The following is a 27,060-nucleotide window of genomic DNA, read 5'->3' on the forward strand; positions in this document are numbered from 1 at the left end:
TGCGTGTGTTTCGACTCCTGTGCAGTGCATGGCGTAGGCTACTTTCTACCCATATTAGCGAGTTTGCGTTTTAATCCATAGACATACCGCCTTTGGGGTCCTTACAAGGGATATTCGGTGGTGGCTAGCAGTTTTTTCGTTCTCCAGTCTAATACACTACAGTGAGGTGAGTGTAGTGTATCAGACCAGAGAACGAAGAACAATACCTCCAGGGTATTTTTCCATGTGACGGACTACTGGAAACCCGATCCTGCCTTGTAACCAATGGTCTATGCTATACAAACATGCAAATTTATGGGATGTTACGCTTTTAACATACGAAGTGAACACTTACTTGCTTCGATGTATTTTACTCTATATGAAGAGGACAGTCTATTTTCGCTGATGCCCTAATCGTAGCACCGAAAACCCACTTACTAGCTATGTACTGGTCAACGTGAAGGTGCCTTGTATTAGGAGACATCCGTGTCATGAATAAATGAAGTAATAAAATTAATTCTGTAACCAAGACTGTTGCTTTCACCACATTCTGCATACTGGATGCTGTACCAACAAGCCGAAAGTGGAAATCATTTTAAGTTGCGTTTCTTCAATAATCTAGAATTTTATCATTTGGACTAAAACATTTTGGCTGTTCTATAATTTCTTGATTCTCTAGTTTTTGCCAATTGTGCAACCTTCAAGTTTGCTGAGGAATTTCATATCTTATGCCTAAAAATGGCTTTCTTCCTTTTTGCTAGTCACCCTGATCTCGCTTCCATCGATCAGTGTGGAAGATGCATCTGATTTTTGTAATTTAATTTGAGAATCTTTCTTAATTGTGTTTTTAAGTTTTGTGCTAGTTGCTGCACATACACAACTGAATTTACTAAGCTTAGTTTCTATGACTTCTTAGAAGCCCTGTCACCTCATCTCGTAGATAACTGAAGCGGTTTGCTTGCTATAAAATTTTCTGATCTGTTACTATTTTCCTTGTAATGTTTTCTGTCCCTATGAAGGCCATTGTCTGTTCTCTTTTGAGGTGCCTATATCAAGTTTCGCACTACTTTTGTTCAGCAAGCAATTTCCTTTCTGAAAGTCCCTTTCTTTACCGGCTAGGATCACTTCAAGTAGTAATTTATTTAAGACTATGCCCTTCTAAGTAGAATATGTACTTTTTTGAAATTCTGTTTCCCATACATGCATTATTTTACGTAGGCAGATGCTGAACAAAACTGGGGAGATATAGCAACCTTGCCGTACTCCTTTGTTAGTTGGTACTTCATTAGCGAGTTTCACGTTGAGATCTAGAATGCTATCATTGTGCTTTGGTTCTCTAGCATAAATTAGATCTTTAGTAACTAAAATCTTTGTACTCCTTTTTGTAAGTTAAAATTTACACCGAACTCCCAGCTTCATTCATGTAGAAGGTATTGGCTTGTGAAATCGGACGAATCTTTCTGAAATGCGCTGCAGTGCACGCGTAAAAATCAATACTAGTAGTAGTCTAGCACTAATCATCTTTTAGTATAGTTTACAGAGGTACTCTGTAGTGGCTTCTTCCGTCTGTTAACGTTTAACTTGACTCACTGAATGTCACTGAAGGCTCTCCATGACGCAGGCTACGGAGCACGGGGAGTAAATTAATGAACCGAATGCTAAATACAACTTTGGAGACAAGCTTTCGAAGGCAGTGGTTCGTGTTATGCACGTTATTGGCATTATTACTTCGTTCCAAATACCGGAGTATGGTATACATCGTGGTTCGCGGTATATTGACTTGTGCCGTAGATTCGGCTCATCAGCAAGTATAATGCAACCAGCAAGTGGCCTCTGTAAACGCCGGTCGGCTGGAGCCGGTGCCAGATACCCGCTGTGTGCTAGGGGCTAGCAACAGGTGCAGGGTGTGCAAAGTGGCGCAGGGGCCCAGATGGAGCAGTTGGATTACATCCCGCACAATGAGTTTTGCGCTGGCCTCTCATTACAGCGAAGTGAGAACAAAACGAGTTATAAGTACGAGATTAAGGACAAAAGGGCTGCTGCTATTGGGGATCCTCTCATGAAGACACTGCGTTATGTAATTCCTGAGATTGTTGCATAAATACGTTATGTGTTCCTGTTCGTAATTAAAGCTGAAATTTCTACGTTTAAGTGGCTAATCCTTGGAAAATAATTATTCTTCTAACGCTTGGTGTCTAAATGTCTGCACATCACCTTCTGGTACCATGAAAGTCACGCCCTGATGATTTGACCCATATCCTATCACCCTATTCCTCCTTCTCGTGTGTGTTTTCCTCATATTTATTTCCTCACCGACTTTGCGGAGATTCTCCTCATATCTTATTAGTGTACCTAGTTTTTAACATATTTCTATAGTATCACACCTCAAACTCTTCAATTTCCTTTTCTGGTTTCCCCATAATCCACGACCCATTAACAAACAATGCTGTGTTCCAAACACACACACTTAGAAGTTTCTTCATCAAATTAGGCCAATGTTTGATACTTCATTTGGCTAGTAATGCCATATTGCCCTCTGCGCTATTCTATTTTTTATGTCCGTCTTGCCTCGCCTTCCAAGGTACCGGAATTTCTGCACTTCGTCCAGTTCATTGGCCCCAGTTCTGGTATTGAGCCTAGCGCTGACTTCGTTTCTGTACTCCACATGACCTTTGGCTTTCATTGATTTACTCTCAGACCATATTCGATGCTCTGTACTTTATTCATTCCATTCAGTATGTCCAAAGGTTCTTCTTCGGTTTCACCGAGAAGTAAATTATCTTTTCAACCTGAATTTTTCTTCCACTCCTGAACATTTACTTTATTTCTGTCATTGTTTCTGCAGTAAGCGATATGAAAATGTGAAACTTCATACAAATTTTTGCAGTTGGCATAGTGACGGGTTTAATTACTTTGCTGCCACTGATAGATGAATACGTGTATCCTTCGTAAAAGTCTAGGTCGAAGGTGATGTACAGCACAATCATTCCAAATATTAGCTGCTGTTAAATAGGTCGAAAACCTGGACTCTTCAAATTCAGCAATGATTTTTTCAGAAGCAATGATTTTTTCAGGCAACAACAGTAAAAAAGTTTTCGGGATGTAATGCATATCATTTCAGAACGATGACGTATCTTACTCCTTACCCAACAGCCGGAACTCAAATTATGTGTCTTATCTCTTTCGCAGAGTGACAACGATCACTTATCTTACTCCTTACCCAACGTTCCGCAACTCAAACTGTGTGTCTTATCTCTTTCGCAGAGGGAGACTTATGGGTTACATAGCGGCTGTCGATTCCTTTCATACTCAAACAAGTTTGCTTTGCAATTATCTAATACTAAGCTAGCGTGCTATCTAGGCAGCAACTTTCCTTCAAGAGAAATGTACGAGAGCCGTTTGAAATTGTGAAACAGTCAGCTATTATGAACTACTATGACGGATACAAGTTTCCCTTATGTTGGCTAACAGCAGCACCAAATAAAATCAACCTAAATGGAAAAATATTAAAAATAATGAACAGAGAGCGAAGGTGAAATTGAAAAATGCAATTTGCCTTATGGAGGTGACAATAGGCATAGCAGCACAGAACTGGACCTCGCCCGCAAACTGTAAACAGCAGTACGCTACAGCGACCGCAGAGCCCCGTCCTGATGAAAGACAGGGACTCATGCGGCGCTGCCGTCGGGTTTATAGTGATAATGGTGGGTGCAAAATTCGAATAGTAATGGATAAATTTTTAAATAAATAAAACATAATTGAGGATATGACAATATACACAATGCAGGCAATGTCAGATCGAAAGCTATGCCCAGACCCTTCTACTCAAAAGCAGTGTAAAAGAATAATGAAGTAACATACGTAGAGCAATGAAAAAGATTAGACTACAAATGTATGGCTAAAAGGTAACAATACTAAAAAGATAAAATGCAACTGCATACACATGACAAGCATAAGGCACTGGTAATAAAAAAGCTAAAAACTAATAAAATGTTTGAAAATGGTAAACATACAATCACAGAAAACCTGATTTTTACTTGACAGCTGATCATCGAGTTACATATCCTTTTTAGCATGTGAATGTTTAACAATTTCGATTTCTTCAGACAGAGGGTCTTACCTTTGGGAGCGTGGTGTGAAACCCTTGAGTTCCCGAGCCTAGGTAAACGGTTGCCACAAGATTTAAGGAGCTCAGCGAAGGCCGAATTATGCTTAAGTTGCCCTTTGAAAGTGAGTAGATGCTTCTGAAATGTAATTGTAAAAGCCTTTCCCCTCTGACCAATATAAGCTGAATGACATTCACAACACTAGAGCATAATGGTAAAACTAGGAGGGAAAAACATATTTGAACCCAGTCCATATCGACTCAGGTCCAAGAGCGGGGAAAGACCGCCATTTAAAATAAAATTCAATGCAGTCGAGGCAGAAGAGAAACCCAAACAGCGACTTAAACGTAATTGTTCCTCCGTTGGTAATACCGTGTCGCCCGCGCAGAGGCAGATTCCGACCAGAGCCGGTAGTAATTTCTAGAAGCAATTAGGGTAGTGCAGCGGGCGCCCGTGGTGACGTCAGAGCGGCTGAGCCGCGCTGGCAGGCTGCTGGGCTCCGATTAAATCCGCGTCCTGACGGCGTCCTGGCGTCACCCGGTCCACAGGCCACGCCTGGCGACTGCATTACTGCTGTGCCGCTACTGCAGGCCGCACGGCATGGTGTCTGCACCTTGTGCCGCCGCTCTGGCGACATAGCCTGCCCCCCACCCCCCCAGAAATACGGATCGAAAGACTTTGTTACAGCACCTCATACATCTAATTTAACCTTTCCTATACAATAAACACAGTCTATGCTACACTGAAGCGCCAAAGAAACTTGTAGGTATGCGTATTCAAATATGGAGATATTTGAACAGGAATAATACGGCGTTGCGGTCGGCAATGCCTATTTGAGACAACAGCTGTCGGCCACAGTTGTTAGATCGGTCAATGGTGAGTTTGAACGTGGTGTTATAGTCGGTGCACGAGCGATGGTACACAGCATTTCCGAGGAAACGATGAAATGGGGATTTTCCCTTAAGACTTCAAAAGTGTACCGTGAATATTAGGAATATGATAAAACATCAAATCTCCGACATCGCTGGGTTGAAAAAGATCCTGCAAGAACGAGACCAACGACGACTGAAGAGAATCGTTCAACGTGATTGAGCCGAGGTAAACATTGCTGTTTTGAAGAGCGCGCCGCAGCGCGTAGTGTGATGCAGTCGCCTTCCGTCTCTGGCGGTAGCGCCGCTGTGGCAATCGCTGCTTTCGTGCCTACCTCTGGTGGGAAAGGTTGCCTGTTCACGTGTATTTAAGGGGCGCTATAAGCTCGCCAGGGGGTGACCATTTCCCTGTCCTCACCATTTCAGAGGGACGTCGCCCCCGCCCTGACCCCCATTATGAACCTGCCCCGAAGAACGTCCATGATTATTCCCGTGCCGACTGGAATTCCTACCGGGATACCCTCTCCACCCAGGTCGATGGCCGCCACCTACCGCCACCCTGATGATATTACCCATGCCTCCTCCTTTCTCCAGCAGACCTTGTCTGAGGCCGTGGAGGAACACGTCCCTTCAGTCGCCATCCACCCCCACCGTCCTACCTTGCCCCCACAGGCCGTCCTCCGCCTCTGTGAATCCTGCCGTCTCTACCGTGCATTCCTCCGTACGCATGACCCGGACTCACTATGACGCCACTGGGACTGGCGACAGACATGCACCCGTTTAAACGCTACCCTTCCTATCAACTCGAACAAGTACTGGTCAGCCTTCTGCCGCCTTACCGGATCTAAACCCTCCCCCTACTATCCTCTCCTTCATGACAACCAACCCTTCCCTGATAACACTAGTAAGGCCAATCACTTTGCCTCCTACCTCTCCGATGTCTTTACCATCCCTGACGATCCCCAGTTGGATTACTCCCTCTTCCTAGATGTCCGTGATCGAACTGATATCTCTGTCCCTCCCCTCGTCCCTGGTTTCCAGTATTTGGACAACTTGCACACACAGAACTCAATGCCCCAATCGCTACACAAGACCTCATCGCTACACTCTGCACGAAACGGAACACCGCTCCTGATCACGATCGTGTCACCTATCGCCACCTTCGTGGAGCTCCTGCCTCTTTCCTCTCCACCCCAGCCAGGCTCTACAATGTAGTCCTGTCCACCGGCTACTATCCTGACCTGTGGAAAACCTCACATATCCTGATGTTCCTTTAACCCCGGTAAACTGCCATCCGCTGTCTCCTCCTACCGTCCCATCAGCCTTACCTTGGTCTTCAGCAAGGTCCTGGAATCCACCCTCACCCGACACATCCACCAGCAACCCTGCCAGTACCACCTCCTTCCCGTTACCCAGTGTGGGTTTCGGCCGTCCTTCTCATCTGCTGACCTCACTCGTCTCCTATCCGAACAGCTTAATTCCTGTAGTTCTGCTATCTTCCTCGCCCTTGACCTTGAAAGAGCCTATGACCACTTGTGGCATCCCGGTGTACTCTTCAATTTCCAAACCCTAGGCCTTTCTAATAACTACGTCCGTCTGATAAGCTCCTTTCTCTCCTACCGTCCTTCCTACGTCACAATCCACAACACGGATTCCGCCAGTGTGCTCCAGGGTTTCGTCCTCTCCCCTCTTCTGTACATCTTGTATACGGCAGACATGCCGCCGCCTTCACCCCATATCCACCTTCTCCAGTACGCCGATGACACCGTCTTCCTTGCCCTTGCCCTACCCTGCACTGCTCCCATCTCCTTCTCCAAACCCATTTTGACTGGTTCACCACTTGGTGCAACCAGTGGTTGCTTAAGGTCAATCCTTCCAAAACCCAGGCGATCATTGTAGGCTAAACCGCCCCTTCCTTCCGTCTCCTCGATTTATACCTCACCATCTATGACCGTCCTATCTCACTCACCCCCACCCTTAAGTACCTTGGGGTCACCCTCGACCGTCGCCTCTCCTGGACCCCCACCTCCAAGCCAAGGCATGCACCCAACTCTGTCTCCTCAAGCTCCTTTCCGGCTGTACTTCGGTTCTGGAACCCTCCACCATCCTCTATACCTATAAATTCCTCATTCCCCCTATCCTTTGCTACGCCCACCCTGCCTGGATCTCCGCTCCCCCTACCTTTACAAATCCCTTCAGATCCTAGAACGCCATGCTATTCGCCTCGCATATTGCATCCGTCTCTCCCCCCCCACCCCGATCCTGTACGACCTAATTACCTTCCCCCCACCTCCTCCTTTTCCTCGAACGGATACGGATCTTCTACACCTCCGGTAAACATGATTCTCCTCACCCGCTGGTCTCTCCCATCCTCTCCCACCCCCATCCGCTGCCACGCCTGTACTTCCACGTCCCACCTGCTCTCCATCTCTCCACTCTCCACACCCTCTCCCAAGGTGGCTTCCACCAGCTCCCCCTCCCTGGTGATGCCCTCCTCCCCTTCATCTACCTCTCCTACCAACTTTGATCCTCCCTCCCTCCTCCTATGTTTTGTTCCTATTTCACCTTCTCTCTCTCCTCCCTCTCTCCCCACTCCTCCTCTGGGCTTCCCTTAGCCCCATTCCTCCGCTCTCACTCCCGTCTCCTCTGCCATTGGGACCTTTGCTCACCCCTCTCCCTCCCCCTTCTTCCCCTCTTGGCAGGTCCACTGACTCGTACACGCCGGGACCGTGGTCGACGCAGATAAAAGGCCGTTGGTCGATCGGTCGGCTGGTCATCGGATGGCGATATGTGGTCTGCTGAACACTGACACCAGTATCAGCCGGGAAGAGTTGGCAGCCAGCAACAGTCGGGTCCATATGGTGTTGACTGCTGTCGGCGAAAGCGGGCTGCTCGGCCGGTCGTCTTAGTCGACGACGTCTTGGATCCTCAGGATGAACACCATTTTCTGAGTCGGGATGTGGTTGGACCTTGTTGGTTCGTTGGAACAGAGCAGCGACGTAGTCTCCACAGCGCGAAGCCCGGCCAGGGCTTTTGGCGGCGGGCACGCACTGTTGCATTTGGAGGCGCTACCTGCGAGAGTGACTTTTCGCTTTCCTCCGAAGCAGGATCCTCAAGTTGAGTAGTTAGAGACTTCCTTTTAAATCTCGACTGTTACGATTTGTTCGTTATTTGTGAAACCCGCAGCCTTCTTTCGTAGTGATTTGTGACTTGTGTTTTCTGTATTCTTTTAAGGTTGTGTTTGACTCCTTGATCTTGGTGAGGCCGAGTTAGAAGGTGTAGGTATCTTTACTCGACATCGGCCGATATTCTCTATTGTTTGTGCAGTTGGATATGACGGTTGGAAATCGGTCAGATTGTCGGTCGGTGTGCTAGTATGTCCGTCGTTCGGAGCTGCCTCTGTCATGTTGTCCGGTTCGGTGTGTTAACGAATTTATTGCTTGGAGTGTAACGGCCTAATTCCTGAAATATGTTTTATCTTGCCTATCATCTTGAGAGTCGGTATATGTGTATTGTAGAGCATGTTAACTGGTTTGGCCAACCTTGTATAATTTTATATAAGATGCATTTCATGGGCTTTTATTTAATTGCTCATTTTACTATATAAAGTTGCCACCCTTACACAGTAAGACTTTTCAAATAGTTCAAATTGCTCTGAGCGCTATGGGACTTAACTTCTGAGGTCATCAGTCCCCTAGAACTTAGAACTACTTAACCTAACTAACCTAAGGACATCACACACATCCATGCCCGAGACAGGATTCGAAACTGCGACCGTAGCGGCCGCGCGGTTCCAGACTGTAGCGTCTAGAACCGCTCGGCCACCCCGGCCGGCTAAAGAGTTTTCTTAGAAGTTAAAATCAAGTTGCACCTTCGGTGGCAAATTAATCTTTTAATTTTAGTGTTTTGTACCATTTCTATGCCTCCTACGGGGTGAATCGTTTGTGTGCTTGTGTGAATTGTTAAAGTTATACTTTAAGATAATCTGGTGTGTTGCAGATTTGCACCAGTGTAGTCTTTCAGAGGTTGTTCTGAGCGGTCGTGTCTAAGGCAGTGTCAAAGGGGAGCGGCAAGGTTCTCAGCCCGAAAGCTCATACACTCAAAAATTTGTTTCTTTCTGCCTCTGAATAAATTGTAACTTGATATTTAGCGAGTGCTTTCTGCTTATAATTTTAAATCCGTTCCTTAAAAAAAAAGCTTTTAGGAATAAAATTCCCATTTGTTAAAAGCAATTTGATTTTGATTTCATCAGTTACTTCCTGGCAACTACTTCCAAGCTAAAATAGTGTGATTAAATGTGTTACTGTTCTTGTTGAATCGCTAGTAAATAAAACAAATTTTAAGAATATTCTTTGAAAATAAAATCCACTGTACAGTGATAGAAGTGCAACCCTTTTGCAAACTGCTGCAGATTTCAATGCTGGCCCATCAGTAAGTGTCAGCGTGCGAACCATTCAACGAAACATCATCGATAACTGCGCGACACGCGCCTGGGCCCGTCAACACCGACGTTGAACTGTTGATGACTGGAAACATGTTGTCTGGTCGGACGAGCCTCCATACAAATTGTATTGAGCGGATGCACGCGTACGGGTATCGAGGCAACATCATGAACCCATGGACACTGCACGTCAGCAGGAGACTCTTCAAGCTGGTGGAGGCTCTACAGCCCTGTGCAGCTGGAGTGACATGGGACCCCTGATACGTCTAGATACGACTCTGACAGGTGACATGCACGTAAGCATCTTGTCTGACCACCTGCATACATTCAATGAAATGATAATTAAATCAACACCCTAAGCGACCGACAAGCGTTGATATACATCAACGGGGACAGTTGAAAATGTGTGCCCCGCCTGGGACTCGAACCTGGGATCTCCTGTTTAATGGCAGACACTCTATCCATCTGAGCCACCGAGGGCACAAAGGATAGAGCGACTGCAAGGACCTATCCCTTACAAGCTCCCTGTGAGACCCACATTCCCAACTTAACGTCCACACACTACATTCGTTGGGCCCCTGCCCATTACTCTCATTACCCGAGCAGTCAATCTTACCGAGTCCCGTAAGAGTTCAGGCAATGCGTATGTATCCGCACAGAAGAAGAAGGTTAATGGCCTGTTAGCATTATCTACATATGAAGATTGTTTCTGTTTTTTCAAACATTTCCGAAAGAACAGATACCGTCTTCATATATGCATAAATTCATGTCCATTGTGCATTCTGATGAACTTGGGCAATTCCAGACGGACAATGCGACGCCCCACACATCCAGAATTGCTACAGCGTGACTCCAGGAAGAGTCTTCTGAGTTTAAACATTTCCGCTGGCCACCAAAGTCCTCAGACCTGAACGTTATTCAGCACATCCGGGATGCCTTGCAACATGCTGTTCAGATGAGGTCTCCACCCCCTCGTACTCTTATGGATTTACGCAAGCCCTGTAGGATTCATGGTGTCAAGTCCCTCCAGCACTACTTCAAACATTAGTCGAGTTCATACCATGTCGTGTTGCGGCACTTCTGCGTGCTCACGGTGGCACAACGCGATATTCCGCTGGTGTGGCAGTTTCTTTGGCTCTTCAGTGTATAATGCTCCCTTAATCTCGATGGGTAATGAATTCACGACCTTCAGTGAGATACACATTTACGTTCGACCTCGTGCAGGAATCTAAACCTACCGAGCATGGAGGAAATGGACGGGACTGTGCATAGGCACTAGGTGAGAGTGTGAGTCAGCTGAGGAGAGTGCCCAAGACAGTCTGCACATTTGTAACAAATACCGTTCCGGCTGGTGCAGTGGTCAACACATCTGCCTAATAAGCAAGAGATCCCAGGTTCGGGTCATGGTCTGGCACGCATTTTCACTCGTCGCCGCTAATATCGCACGAAGTCCCGATGCAAGTAGTTCCTTCCCTTTCATTTAGTCTATTCTCCCTCCACCTCCAATTTACATAAGATTCTGACGTTATAGGACAGGAACCAATAAACGGCACATAATATGTACTGATTGTAGCGGGTGTGTCAGGGGTGGCAGAGCTCTGAGTGAGCATTTCCACATTTTATTCAACAACTAAGTAAATTAATTTACAAAAGCTTCACTAAATATGGTTTTAACTTTAAATAAATCACCTATGTAGCCCAAAATACGACAAAGATTTATTAACAAGACAGCGCTTCCTCAGTAGACGCTAAGCGCAAGTGTCACAGCGAATAATTTAAGCCTACAGTGACTTCAGAAACTCCAAGGAATAAAGGCAATAATAACCAAATTATTGAAATAAAAGAATGAATTTACTCCGTTAAAGTCTATGTAAATGAAAGCAGCCGGCCACGGTGACCGAGCGGCTCTAAGCATTTCAGTCCGAAACAGCGCGACTGCTACGGTCCCAGGTTCGCATCCTGCCTCGGGCATTGATGTGTATGATGTCCTTAGGTTATTTAGGTTTAAGTAGCTCTAAGTCTAGGGGACTGATGACCTCAGATGTTAAGTCCCTTAGCGCTCAGAGCCATTTGAACTATTTTTAAATATAAGCAGAGAACCAGATAAAGTTACACTATACAAAACATTCAATACACGCAGTAAAATAAAAATATTACAAGCAGAGAATAAATTTACACTATTGCACTGAATGTAAGTAAAATCAGAAAGCCAAATAAAATTACACTACACAAAATATTTAATATGCAGAAAGGCACCTTTAGTAGTCTGCGAATGTTTGTTTCACATAAAACTGGAAATGCCATATCCATGTGCAGAAATCTCATGGCTATCTGGTAATGGATAAATTCCGAAACCCGCCAAATGAACAATAAAGTGATTCCTTGCTTGAAGTTTGACCTCTACTATTGCTACCCAGACAGCCTGAATGCACAACTAATGATTATTATAATAACGGCGGCCTGCATCCCCCATGAAATTATGTTTTATTTATTTAGTTGGGGGATGGGTATTTGGGGGAGGAGACCAAACAGCGAAGTCATCGGTCTCATCGGATTAGGGAAGAACGGGAAGGAAGTCGCCCGTGCCCTTTCAAATAAACCATCTCGGCATTTGCCTGGAGAGATTTAGGGAAATCACGGAAAACCTAAATCAGGATGGACGGACGCGGAATTGAACCGTCGTCCTCCCGAATGCGAGTCCAGTGTGCTAACCACTGCGCCACCTCGCTCGGTCATGAAATTATGGCACATTTATATTAGCTAATGAATCCCACGGGCCTGCTGAATCACACGTTGCGAATAAAACAGAATGATCATCTTACTTGACACATGTCGAACAATTATTACCCAGATGCATATGCATCAGGAAGACAAACACAGATTCATTCGGTACCGTTACGTAAACTGACAGGTTAATCCTCTTGCCCAGAATCACATCAATCACAAAATTACTTAACACCACCGCAAATTAGTATTGTGAACCTCACACAGAGCGATTGAGCATACATATCAAACATTGCTACTGTCTGCTTGCTGTTAATATGATATCGTGTGAGTTACAACGTCCATCAGAGCCTGCAGAGAGCTGCATGCAAAACAGATACACACACACAACTCCACACACTCCAACACACAGGACAGAGTGCTTTACTGACACGCCGCGGATGTGCTCTACCTGTGTCCATCAAACCAAGAGCAGCAGCGTTTGCGTAGAGTTATCATTGCTAACAGACAAGCGGCATTGTGTGAAATAACCACGGAAATCAATGCGGTACGTGCGACGAACGTATCCATCAGGACAGTGCGGTGAAATTTGGCGTTATTGGGCTACGGCAGCAGACGATCGACGCGAGTGCCATTGCCAACAGCACGACATTGCCTGCAGCGCCTATGGACTCGTGACCATATCTCTTGGACCCTAGACGAGCGGAAAACGCTCTCCTGCTCAGATGAGTGCCAAGTTCAGTAAGTAAGAACAGATGGTGCGGTTCGAATGTAGCACAGAACCCACTAAGCCATGGAGACAAGTTGTTAGAAAGCTAGTGGTGGCTCTATAATGGTGTGAGCTGCAATGGACTAGGTCTTCTGGTAAAACTTAACCGACCATGGACTGGAAATGGTTACTTGCCACCTGTTTGAAACCATTTGCCTTCATGTTCCTAAAGAACGATGGATTTTTTATGGATGAGAATGCGTCACGTCACCAGGCCACAATTGTTCGCCACTGTTCTCGACAGTTCGAGCGAATGTTTTAGCCACCCAGATCTCTCGACATAAACAGCCCGTCGAACATTTATGATACATAATCGAGAGGTCAATTCGTTCACAAAATCCTTCGCCGACGACACTTTCGCAGTTGTGGACGGCTGTGGAGACAGCATGGCTCAATGTTTCTGCAGGGGACTTCCTACGACTTGTTGAATCCATACTATGTCGAGTTGCTGCACTAAGCCGTGCACATGGATGTACGACACGATATTAGGAGACATCGCATCACTTTTGTCACTTCTGTCCTGGAGTGTGCCTCAGCGTGGTGGGAAGTCCCATGTCACATCTAGGATTTGTGTAGGAGGATGAGTAAAGGTGGGAAGTCTAGAAGTACCGTAAATTCTGCACATATAAATTATACACACTATCAAAGCTCTTCTTGCATTATAAAGCATCTTCTACTACTGTGCGAAGATACAGGTCAGGAAGTTCAAAACAGACTCTAGGAGGTTCCAGAATGCAAACGAAAACTCATGATTTGGAAATGTTTTTGTTTAGTATACGTAGTCACTCTTAATAATATTGCTACATCGTTGAGGACGATTCAGGAAAATTAAAAATTTGTGCTATAAATACATACTTCGCTATAGTCAAATTTTTATTTTGTGACAAAATATGGAAGAGGCTAATTTACAAGCAGATACACATAACCTCTATTTTAGCAGATGATGACACGTAAAGGGCATGGTTTTGAGATTTTTTTGGAATGTAACAAATGAAATTTTAGTCAAAGAAAAGGTAATATCTCGGAATCGGAAAGTGGAATGCTAGAAGTCTGAAAATGGCACAGAAACTAGAAAATCTGAAAGTGGAAATGCAAAAGCCCTTTCTAGAAACTCTTTCGGTCAATGAAATGGAAAGGAGACAAGGACTGCTGGTCAGGCGGAAGTAAGGTAGTATCAGCAACAGCAGAAAATGGTGCAGCAAAATGTATGATTCGTCATGAATGGATCGGTAGTTACTTCGACCAGAAATAGGATTATTCTCAACAGATTGGTTGGTTGCTTGGTTGATTTTGGGGAGGGAATCAAACAGCAAGGTTCCATCGGATTAGGGAAGGAGGTCGGCCGTGCCCTTTCAAAGGAATCATCCCGGCATTTGACTGAAGTGATTTAGGAAAATCACGGAAAACCTAAATCAGGAAGGCCGGAAGCAAGTTTGAGCCGTAGTCCTCTCGAATGAGAGTCCAGTGTGCCAATCACTGCGCCACCTCGCTCGTTCGAAATGGGAGTTGATGTGAAAGACATGGGGAGTCATACTCTGAAGTTTTGCTAGGCTTCGGTAGCTTTGCGATCAAATAAGGCGGAAGGCATAGATAATCGAATTTTTGCTGCTGCGGCTGGCGGACGAAATCTTCTGGTAATTTTGTGTCATACTCGTCTCTTGTTTCTCCTTGTTAAACGATTGTTTCTCCTTGTTAAACGACCATTTATTACGAGACAACTGAAAACGAGACCGCGACAGAGACAAAATTGCTGAAGTGAGCACCTAATCGAGAATAAAAAATATTTTGACGAGAAAAATAATGAAGAAAACTTTACATAAAACTATAAATCTATACGAAAGAGTTACGTAATGGAGATGTAATACATTACAACTACTTTCCTTCGGAATTTCTAAAGTCATTGAGAAAAATGGCAACCAAACTACTATTCAAGTGGGTCTGTAGAATCAATGAGACTTGAGGGATATCATCAGACTTTCGGAAAAATATTTTATACAACCATCAACGTAGCAAAGCCGGCCGAGGTGGTCTAGCGGTTCTAGGCGCTCAGTCCGGAACAGCACGACCGCTACGGTCGCAGGTTCGAATCCTGCCTCGGGCATGGATGTGTGTGATGTCCTTAGGTTAGTTAGGTTTAATTAGTTCTAAGTTCTAGGCAACTGCTGACCTCAGAAGTTAAGTCGCATAGTGCTCAGAGCCATTTGAACCAACAGGATGCAGCCAACAAATAATTTAGAATGTTGGTTGCAAGTGCTATTCTGAGATGTACATGTGAATCAAACTCGTCTCAAACTATTTTCGTAAGAGCCTCCGCCCTTCAGCGCCATAAATGAAAAAGCGCGCACTTGCTCACACACTAAAACACACACACACACACACACACACACACACATACACACACACATTCTTACTTTTCTGTGAGGGTTGAGCTCTATATTGCTCGTTCTGGATTATGTTTCATACCAACAGGCATCCTTTATGTTAATTGTTATCCCTATCATCGATCTGAAAGACGCGTAAAAATTCTAATATTAGTATGTTGGAAGGAAGAGACTTAACCCGACAAAAGCTGTGGCGTCTAATGGCGTTGCGGCACTATATGATGTAACCAGATTGCCGATAGGTCGGTTCTGTGAAATTCCAAAAAAATGGTTCAAATGGCTCTGAGCACTATGAGACTTAACAGCTGAGGTCATCAGTCCCCTAGAACTTAGAACTACTTAAACCTAACTAACCTAAGGATATCACACACATCCATGCCCAAGGCAGTATCCGAACCTGCCACCGTAGCGGTCGCGCGGTTCCAGACTGAAGCGCCTAGAACCACTCGGCCACTCCGGCCGGCCTTGAATCCAAGATTTCTTGTAGGAATCACTGCTCATTCGACTGAACTTTTGCCGAGGGTAATAATATTTTCCGGCTTGCAACGTCACATATATATGGGCTACCAGTTGCCATGTGGTTTGTAATGGAGTTTTATTTTGCACCTGCTTCGAGTGTTTAGTCGAAATCGTTATCTCCATCCGCATGACATATTCTTCTAGCTAATTTGTATGCTAAAGACGTCCGTGATGTAACTCTCCGTAGGAGATGATAGAAAGGAATTAGATTTCATACACGAGGTGCAACTCTGCTGTCCCGTGCCCTTAACTTACCATGCACACAGACACAATCAAAAGCATTTCTTGTCTCGTCTCTCATTCACTCCCATTAGTGAATTGTCGGCCCCTGCATGGCGCATGGGTTATGACTCATGTATCGGCTACACATCCGAAATAATTCGTACAAAAAGGACGGCCTGTTGTTTTACACATTACTTTCAGTTACTGGTCGTCTCGAAGTGACTTCAAAAGTATCACACAACTTTAGTCACGTCATTTGCGGAATTATGCAGTTTAGTAAGCCACTCGGTGACAGAAATACTAACATGGCCACGAGAAATAAGATAAAAACCTTTCCAAACAACTGAACAGCATCATGAACTTGTTGGAAACATTTTTTTACTTAATTTTGTCAGCACATGTAGTGGTTTGCACATCGTCTCTTCGCAACAACACAGCGAAACATGATTCAGAAGCCACACGTGAAACCAATATTAACTGTATGTTTAATCACAGCCTATGTGAGAGAAATGCTCAGTTACAATTTACTACTAACTACGTTTGTAGCAGACACTGTCTGCTAAGCAAACTATGACTTATTTTAGAATATGAATGTTTTGACACCGTATTTAACTCCTGAACTCATATTTGCCTAGGAAACAAATAAAAAAGAATTCCGTAGCGTCACAGTTAACTCTAAAGCTACACTCCTGGAAATTGAAATAACAACACCGTGAATTCATTGTCCCAGGAAGGGGAAACTTTATTGACACATTCCTGGGGTCAGATACATCACATGATCACACTGACAGAACCACAGGCACATAGACACAGGCAACAGAGCATGCACAATGTTGGCACTAGTACAGTGTATATCTACCTTTCGCAGCAATGCAGGCTGCTATTCTCCCATGGAGACGATCGTAGAGATGCTGGATGTAGTCCTGTGGAACGGCTTGCCATGCCATTTCCACCTGGCGCCTCAGTTGGACCAGCGTTCGTGCTGGACGTGCAAACCGCGTGAGACGACGCTTCATCCAGTCCCAAACATGCTCAATGGGGGACAGATCAGGAGATCTTGCTGGCCAGGGTAGTTGACTTACACCTTCTAGAGCACGTTGGGTGGCACGGGATACATGCGGACGTGCATTGTCCTGTTGGAACAGCAAGTTCCCTTGCCAGTCTAGGAATGGTAGAACGATGGGTTCGATGACGGTTTGGATGTACCGTGCACTATTCAGTGTCCCCTCGACGATCACCAGAGGTGCACTGGCAGTGTAGGAAATCGCTCCCCACACCATGATGCCGGGTGTTGGCCCTGTGTGCCTCGGTCGTATGCAGTCCTGATTGTGGCGCTCACCTGCACGGCGCCAAACACGCATACGACCATCATTGGCACCAAGGCCGAAGCGATTCTCATCGCTGAAGACGACACGTCTCCATTCGTCCCTCCATTCACGCCTGTTGCGACACCACAGGAGGCGGGTTGCACGATGTTGGGGCGTGAGCGGAAGACGGCCTAACGGTGTGCGGGACCGTAGCCCAGCTTCATGGAGACGGTTGCGAATGGTCCTCGCCGATACCCCAGGAGCAACAGTGTCCCTAATTTGCTGGGATGTGGTGGTGCGGTCCCCTACGGCACTGCGTTGGATCCGTGCGTCGCTGCGGTCCGGTCCCAGGTCGACGGGCACGTGCACCTTCCGCCGACCACTGGCGACAACATCGATGTACTGTGGAGACCTCACGCCCCACGTTTTGAGCAATTCGGCGGTACGTCCACCCGGCCTCCCGCATGCCCACTATACGTCCTCGCTCAAAGTCCGTCAACTGCACATACGGTTCACGTCCACGCTGTCGCGGCATGCTACCAGTGTTAAAGACTGCGATGGAGCTCCGTATGCCACGGCAAACTGGCTGACACTGACGGCGGCGGTGCACAAATGGTGCGCAGCTAGCGCCTTTCGACGGCCAACACCGCGGTTCCTGGTGTGTCCGCTGTGCCGTGCGTGTGGTCATTGCTTGTACAGCCCTCTCGCAGTGTCCGGAGCAAGTATGGTGGATCTGACACACCGGTGTCAATGTGTTCTTTTTTCCGTTTCCAGGAGTGTATAATTATCCTCCTGTATTTTTTACCGTCTTTAAAAGCTTGCAACATAGGGCGTATAGTTCATACTCAATTTCCAATGTCGTACTCATTTCCAGGAGGCTGCTGTAGTCAGTACATCTAAAACGCTGGTAATTTACAAACCACACTGCACTTCCCGCATCAACAGGATCGCATAGAAGCTTTAATACAGATAAAGGAAGTAGAACAATATTCATCGTCAAATACCGTAACTCGAATAAAACCACAGGAAGAATGAAGACCAACAGGTCATTTGCAAAACTACTGCCACGTATTTCGTCTACTTTTGTACATATTTCGAGGGCTGCAACCAGCATTTACGTATATGTCACACGGTCGACTTTATATCCAAATTTGGTGGCTAGTTCCGTACGACAAATGACTTTCCTGGTCAACAATATCAGTTCTATATGCTGTCGACAATGTTCATAAATACTGTTTTACTAGATGGAATTAGGACGGCAATTGACTTGTACAAATTGCTCACATTTGCGCGACAGACCCGTAGTCTTATGAACCCATATAAACTGTAACATACTACCCAAAACTAGCTAACGGCCACGTTCACTCACTCGAACACAATTATCTTATTCGAACCCATGTTAGTAGCACCACAAGGAGAGTTCATCCCGTCTCGACTTCGTTCTCTAAATGTGATGTACCAAGAACGATTGCACTCAATAATAGTATTCAACTTTACGCCGACGCCACAGACTACTGGTTTATATAACAATTTTTCGGATTTGACCACGTTTCTTTTCCTGTATTCATTGGTACGACGTTTTTCGGCAGCGTACTACTACTATCACGTGCCTAATTGTTACTAATACGAGGGGTGTTCAATAAGTAATGCGACAGACATTTTTCTCGGCCAGTTTCCATTGAAAAAATGCGGAATTTGTTGTGAAACATCGTGGAATATTCACACTTCGGCCTCTATACTTTCATGAATTTCCGATAGGTAGCGGTGTTTTACGTAGCCTTTTAAATGGGATCCGTAACGGAGGTGATTTCCACGCAGAAAGCTGTCATTTAGTTCCTTATGGCGGAAAACCAGAGCATTGCAGATGTACACAGGCGCTTGCAGAATCTCTGTTGTGGTTTGCAGGAGAACCAACACCGTGTGACTAAAGGAGGCCGAAATGCACGCGTTTTAGCTCAGGCAGGCTGGCGTGAGGTCTGGAACATGACAAGGGAATTAGAATTGAGAAAAACGGACGTAGCTGGTGGAATACTTAACTTTAATCCATTAATGACGAACGTCAGTCTTGTCGGTACATGATTCAATATCAATAATAACTGATAATGGCGCCTTGCTAGGTCGTAGCAAATGACGTAGCTGAAGGCTATGCTAAACTATCGTCTCGGCAAATGAGAGCGTATTTTGTCAGTGAACCATCGCTGGCAAAGTCGGTTGTACAACTGGGGCGAGTGCTAGGAAGTCTCTCTAGACCTGCCGTTTGGCGGCGCTCGGTCTGCAATCATTGATAGTGGCGACACGCGGGTCCGACGTATACTAACGGACCGCGGCCGATTTAAAGGCAACCACCTAGCAAGTGTGGTGTCTGGCGGTGACACCACAACCTCTACTGGGTCCTGCCAATGAACAAAAGTACGGTGAGTCGTTGGGCGAGGTGCCTGTCATCATCACAACAAGGTCGCACAAATCTGTCCGATCTCTCCCGTGCCGTCCGGTCGCACACGGCACTGCTACCCTCAGGAAATTGAAGAACCGGTTCAGCGTCTTCGTTGCCACCAAAATGCAAACGATCTTCTGCTGTTCTGTAACAAAGCAAGGCCTCACACAAGTCTGCGCACAAAACTTCTTTGGACTGTTCTTCCTCAACCGCCCTACGGCCCCGACCTCGCAATTTCGCCTTTCATTTCCTTGGCCCAATGAAGGGTGCACTGTGCAGGGAGAAGAACGTGGATGACCGGGAGGTTATTGACGCACCAAGTCATTCGTTCCGACACCGACCAGTAGCGCTGTATAATGCGTGTATACAGACGCTTCTAGTAAGGTGGCGTAAGGCCGTGGCACTGAACGGATACTGTTGCAATGTAGCATTTTATAGCCAAGAGAGTGAGAAATAATATCGCGTCTTTAAATCTTGAATAAAACGAACCTCCTTTCAGAAAAAAAAGGAGTTGCGTTATTTATTGAACGATCCTCGTACATCACTTATTAATTACAAAGTCCTACGAAGTGCGAGAAATTATTTGTTGTGCAGTGAAGTTATGTTCCAAAATATTGTCGCTCCTGCCTACTGAAGATTTTCAGCCTCCACAGAGAGAAAACGACGACAGTCTGCTCAGGTGATCCAGCTACTTCAGACGTGGATGCAAAAGTATCGACAAAACCTGAACTAAAAGGACAGAAGTTATCCAGCATAACCTTTAGAATACAGTAGTTTTCACAATGGGGCAAAGATATTTCCAACTTCTTGCGTGTGTAGTACTCAGCTCAGCTTTCGAAATGTGGCGCTAAGGAAGGATGCTGAATATTATATGGGGAGATCGGATAACTTACGAAGGGATATTTAATCGAATTAGAGAAAAAGAAATTTGTGGTAAAACTTGACTAAAAGAAGCGATCGGTTGACAGGACGCATCCTGAGGCCTGAAAATCCCTCAAACTGGTAATGGAGAGAAGTGTGAGATGTAAAATGTGTAGAGGGAGATGAAGGGTTGGCTTCTGTAAGCAGATTCAGATGTACGTACGTTGTCGTAGTTATTCGGAGGTGCAGAGGCTCACACACGATAGAGTAGCGTGGAGAGCTGCATCAACCCAGACTCCGGACTGTAGACCGCAACACATACAGTACTCAGAACGCCCGCTCTACGTAATATACGTTGTACGTGTAGCTACTGATATGTTAGCAAACGGTGCGCACTGTAGAACAACACCAGAGAGAACACGAGAGATGTTTACTCTCACGTGTTCTGAGAAAGCAGCGGTGGCAGAATACGGTTTAGAATATGGCAGCACATTATATTCGTTGTTGTTGTGGTCTTCAGTCCAGAGACTGATTTGATGCAGCTCGCCGTGCAGCTCTATCCTGTGCAAGCTTCTTCATCTCCCACTAACTACTGCAACCTACATCCTTCTGTTCAGTGTATTCATCTCTTGATCTCTCTTTACGATTTTTACCCTCCATGCTGCCCTTCAATACTAAATTGGCGATCCCTTGATGCCTCAGAAAATGCCCTACCAACCGATCACTTCTTCTAGTCAAGTTGTGCCACAAATTTCTCTTCCCTCCAATTTCATTCAATACCTCCGCATTAGCTATGTGATCTACCCATCTAATCTTCAGCATTCTTCTGTAGCACCACATTTCGAAATCTTCTATGCTCTTCTTGTCTAAGCTATTTACCGTCCACGTTTCACTTCCATACATGCCTACACTCCATAGAAATACTTTCAGGAACGACTTCCTGGCACTTAAATCTATACTCGCTTCCGAAACGTTTTCCTTACCATTGCCAGTCTACACTTTATATCCTCTCTACTTCGACCATCATTAGTGATTTTGCTCCCCAAAAAGCAAAACTCATTTACTACTTTACGCATCTCATTTCCTAATCTAATTCCCGGGGCATCACTCGATTTAATTCGATTACATTCCATTCTCATAGTTTTCTATTGTTGATGGTCATCCTATATCCTTCTTTCAAGACACTGTCCAGTCCGTTCAGATTCTCTTCCAGGTCCTTTGCTGTCCCTGACGCAATTAAAATGTCATCTGTGAACCTCAACGTTTTTGTTTCTTCTCCATGGATTTTAAGTTCTACTCCGAATTTTTCTTTTCTTTTTTTTTACTGCTGCTCAATATACAGATTGAATGGCATCGGGGAGAGGCTACAGCCCTGTCTCACTCCTTTCCCAACCACTGCTTCCCTTTCATGCCCCACTACTCTTTTAACTGTAAGCTGGTTTCTGTACAAATCGTAAATAGCCCTTCGCTCCCTGTATTTTACCCCTGCCAACTTCATAATTTGAAGGAGAGTATTCCAGTCAACATTGTCAAAAGTTTTCTCTAAATCTACAAATGCTAGAAACGTAGGTTTGCATTTCCTTAAGCTACACTCCTGAAAATGGAAATAAGAACACCGTTAATTCATTGTCCCAGGAAGGGGAAACTTTATTGAGACATTCCTGGGGTCAGATACATCACATGATCACACTGACAGAACCACAGGCACATAGACACAGGCAACAGAGCACGCACAATGTCGGCACTAGTACAGTGTATATCCACCTTTCGCAACAATGGAGGCTGCTATTCTCCCATGGAGACGATCGTAGAGATGCTGGATGTAGTCCTGTGGAACGGCTTGCCATGCCATTTCCACCTGGCGCCTCAGTTGGACCAGTGTTCGTGCTGGACGTGCAAACCGCGTGAGACGACGCTTCATCCAGTCCCAAACATGCTCAATGGGGGACAGATCCGGAGATCTTGCTGGCCAGGGTAGTTGACTTACACCTTCTAGAACACGTTGGGTGGCACGGGATACATGCGGACGTGCATTGTCCTGTTGGAACAGCAAGTTCCCTTGCCGGTCTAGGAATGGTAGAACGATGGGTTCGATGACGCTTTGGATGTACCGTGCACTATTCAGTGTCCCCTCGACCATCACCAGAGGTGTACTGCCAGTGTAGGAGATCGCTCCCCACACCATGATGACGGGTGTTGGCCCTGTGCGCCTCGGTCGTATGCAGTCCTGATTGTGGCGCTCACCTGCACGGCGCCAAACACGCATACGACCATTATTGGCACTAAGGCCGAAGCGATTCTCATCGCTGAAGACGACACGTCTCCATTCGTCCCTCCATTCACGCCTGTCGCGACACCACAGGAGGCGGGCTGCACGATGTTGGGGCGTGAGCGGAAAACGGCCTAACGGTGTGCGGGACCGTAGCCCAGCTTCATGGAGACGGTTGCGAATGGTCCTCGCCGATACCCCAGGAGCAACAGTGTCCCTAATTTGCTGGGATGTGGTGGTGCGGTCCCTTACGGCACTGCGTAGGATCCTACGGTCTTGGCGTGCATCCATGCGTCGCTGCGGTCCGGTCCCAGGTCGACGGGCACGTGCACCTTCCGCCGACCTCTGGCGACAACATTGATGTACTGTGGAGACCTCACGCCCCACGTGTTGAGCAATTCGGCGGTACGTCCACCCGGCCTCCCGCATGCCCACTATACGCCCTCGCTCAAAGTCCGTCAACTGCACATACGGTTCACGTCCACGCTGTCGCGGCATGCTACCAGTGTTAAAGACTGCGATGGAGCTCCGTATGCCACGGCAAACTGGCTGACACTGACGGCGGCGGTGCACAAATGGTGCGCAGCTAGCGCCATTCGACGGCCAACACCGCGGTTCCTGGTGTGTCCGCTGTGCCGTGCGTGTGATCATTGCTTGTACAGCCCTCTCGCAGTGTCCGGAGCAAGTATGGTGGGTCTGACACACCGGTGTCAATGTGTTCTTTTTTCCATTTCCAGGAGTGTATTTTCTAAGATAAGTCCTTGGATCAGTGTTGCCATACGTGTTCCACCATTTCTACGGAATCCAAAACGATCTTCTCCGAGGTCGGATTCTACCATTCGTCCCTAAACAATTCGTGTTAGTATTTTGCAGCTGTGACTTATTAAACTGATAGTTCGGTGATTTTCACATCTGTCAACACCTGCTTTCTTTCGGGTTGGAATTATTATATTATTCACGAAGTCTGAGGGTATTTCAACTGTCTCTTACATCTTGCTCATTAGATGGTAGAGTTTTGCAGGGCTGGCTCTCCCAAGTAGTTCTAATGGAACGTGGTCTACTACTGGGCCTTGTTTCGACTTAGGTCTTTCAGTGCTCTGTCAAACTCTTCACGCATATCACATCTCCAATTTCATCTTCATCTACATTCTCTTCCATTTCTATAATATCATCCTCAGGAACATCGCCTTTGTGTAGACCCTCTATATACTCCTTCCACCTTTTTGCTTTCCCTTGTTTGCTTAGAACTGGGTTTCTATCTGAGCTCTTGATGTTCATGCAAGTGGTTCTCTTTTCTCCAAAGGTCTCTTTAATTTTCCTGTAGTCAGTAGCTATCTTACCCGTAGTCATATGCGCCTTTACATCCTCACATTTGTCCTCTAGCCATCCCTGATTAGCCTTTCTGCACTTACTGTCGATATCATTTTTGAGACATTTGTAGTCCTTGTTGCTGGCCTCATTTACTGCGGTTTTATATTTTATCCTTTAATCAATTAAATTCAATACTTATTCTGTTACCCAAGGATTTATATTAGCCTTCGCATTTTTTCCCTACTTGATCCTCTGCTACCTTCACTATTTCATCTCTCAAAGCTCTCCATTCTTCTTCTACTGTATTTCTTTCCCCCATTCTCGTCAATCGTTCCCTAATGCTGTCCCTGAAGCTCTTTACAACCTCTGGTTCTGTCAGTTTATCCAGGTCCCATCTCCTCAAATTCCTACCTTTTCGCAGTATCTTCAGTTTTAATCTACAGTCAATAACCAGTAGATTGTGGTCAGAGTCCACATCTGTCCCTGGAAATGTCTTACAGTTTATAACCTGTTTCCTGAATCTGTCTTACCATTATATAATCTATCTGAGACCCTCCAGTATCTCCAGGCTTCTTCCATTTATACAACCTCCTTCTATGATTCTTGAACCAATATTAAGTTATGATCTATGAAAAATTCTACCAGGCGGCTTCCTCTTTCATTCCTTACTCCCATTCCATATTCACCTACTACGTTTCTTTCTCTTCCTTTTCCTACTATCAAGTTCCAGTCATCCGTAACTCATCATACATTTCATCAATCTCTTCGTCATCTGCGGAGCTAGTTAGCATATAAACTTGAACTAGTGTGGTAGGCGTGGGCTTCGTGTCCATCTTGACCGCAATAAAGCGTTCACTGTGCTGTTTGTAGTAGCTTACCCGCATACCTATTTTACTATTCGTTATTAAACCTTCTCCTGTATTACCCCTATCTGATTTTGTATTTATAACCCTGTATTCATATGACCAGAAGTCTTGTTCCTCCTGCCACCTAACGTCACTAATTCCCACTATGTCTAACTTTAACCCATTCATTTCTCTTTTTAAATTTTCTACTGGGTGTGGTGTGATGTCCTTAGGTTAGTTAGGTTTAAGTAGTTCTCAGTTCTGGATGACTGATGACCATAGATGTTAAGTCCCATAGTGCTCAGTCATTTGAACCATTTTTTAAATTTTCTAACCTACCTGCTCGATTAAGGGATCTGACATTCCACGCTCCGTTCTGTAGAACTCCAGTTTCCTTTCTCCTGATATCGACGTCCTCCTCAGGAGTCCCCCTCTCCCGGAGATCCTAATGAGGGACTGTCTCACCTCCGAAATATTTTACCGAAGGGGACGCCATCATCATTTAACCATACACTAAAGATGCATGCCCCCGGGAAAAATTACGTCTGTAGTTTCCCCTTGCTTTCAGCCATTCGGAGTACCAGCACAGCAAGGCCGTTTTGGTTAGTGTTACGAGGCCAGATCAGTCAGTCATCTAGACTGTTGCCCCTGCAACTACTGAAAAGGCTGCTGCCTCTATTCAGGAACCATGTGACTGTCTGGCCAATCAACAGATACCCCTCCGTTGTGGTTTCAGCTACGGTACGGCTATCTCTATCGCTGGGACACGCAAGCCTCCCCAGCAACGACAAGGTGCATGGTTCATGATTCAAAGATGTGTAATATAAAGGCTGAGATTTGCAAGAACGGCAAGAGCAATGAACGAAGCTTTTACAAGTCGAGAGCCGCTACAGGAAAATGAGGGAAGAAAATAAGTATATGGCTCTAACTAAAAATGATTTCCGTTGTGAAACTCCAGGCATAGAAATTGTTTCTTATATGTTTTACATCTACATCTACATCCATACTCCCCAAGCCACCTGATGGTGTGTGGCGGAGCGTGCTTTGAGTACCTCTATCGGTTCTCCCTTCTATTCCAGTCTCGTATTGTTCGTGGAAAGAAAGATTGTCGGTATGCCTCTGTGTGGGCCCTAATGTCTCTGATTTTATCCTCATGGTATCTTCGCGAGACACACGTAGGAGTAAGCAATATACTGCTTGACTCCTCGGTGAAGGTATGTTCTCGAGACTTCAACAGTGTCTTCCACTGGAGTTTATCTATGTTTTCCGTAACGCTTTCGGATTACTAAATGATCGTGTAACGAAGCGCCGGCCGGAGTGGCCGAGCGGTTCTAGGCGCTTCAGTCTGGAACCGTGCGACCGCTATGGTCGCAGGTTCGAATCCTGCCTCGGGCATGAATGTGTGTGATGTCCTTAGGTTAGTCAGGTATAAGTAGTTCTAAGTTCTAGGGAGTGGAATTAAAATACAAGGTGAAAGGATATCAATGATACGATTCGCTGATGACATTGCTATCCTGAGTGAAAGTGAAGAAGAATTAAATAATCTGCTGAACGGAATGAACAGTCTAATGAGTACACAGTATGGCTTGAGAGTAAATCGGAGAAAGACGAAGGTAATGAGAAGTAGCAGAAGTGAGAACAGCGAGAAACTTAACATCAGGATTGATGGTCACGAAGTCAATGAAGTTAAGGAATTCTGCTACCTAGGCAGTAAAATAACCAATGACGGACGGAGCAAGGAGGACATCAAAAGCAGCATCGCTATGGCAAAAAAGGCATTTCTGGCCAAGAGAAGTCTACTAATATCAAATACCGGTCTTAATTTGAGGAAGAAATTTCTGAGGATGTACGTCTGGAGTTCAGCATTGTGTGGTAGTGAAACATGGACTGTGGGAAAACCGGAACAGAAGAGAATCGAAGCATTTGAGATGTGGTGCTATAGACGAGTGTTGAAAATTAGGTGGACTGATAAGGTAAGGAATGAGGAGGTTCTACGCAGGATCGGAGAGGGAAGTAATATGTG

At 45.6% G+C, this 27,060-nt stretch overlaps 1 protein-coding gene across 1 annotated transcript in view; it reads left to right on the forward strand.

Annotated features, from left to right (window-relative positions):
- The window catches only part of LOC126266906 (atrial natriuretic peptide receptor 1-like), a 1,198,842-nt gene that overhangs the window by 399,238 nt on the left and 772,544 nt on the right, over window positions 1-27,060 (forward strand). The gene's annotated exons all lie outside the window — the stretch shown is intronic.

This window comes from Schistocerca gregaria, chromosome 4, assembly GCF_023897955.1.
Source record: "Schistocerca gregaria isolate iqSchGreg1 chromosome 4, iqSchGreg1.2, whole genome shotgun sequence".
NCBI lineage: Eukaryota > Metazoa > Arthropoda > Insecta > Orthoptera > Acrididae > Schistocerca > Schistocerca gregaria.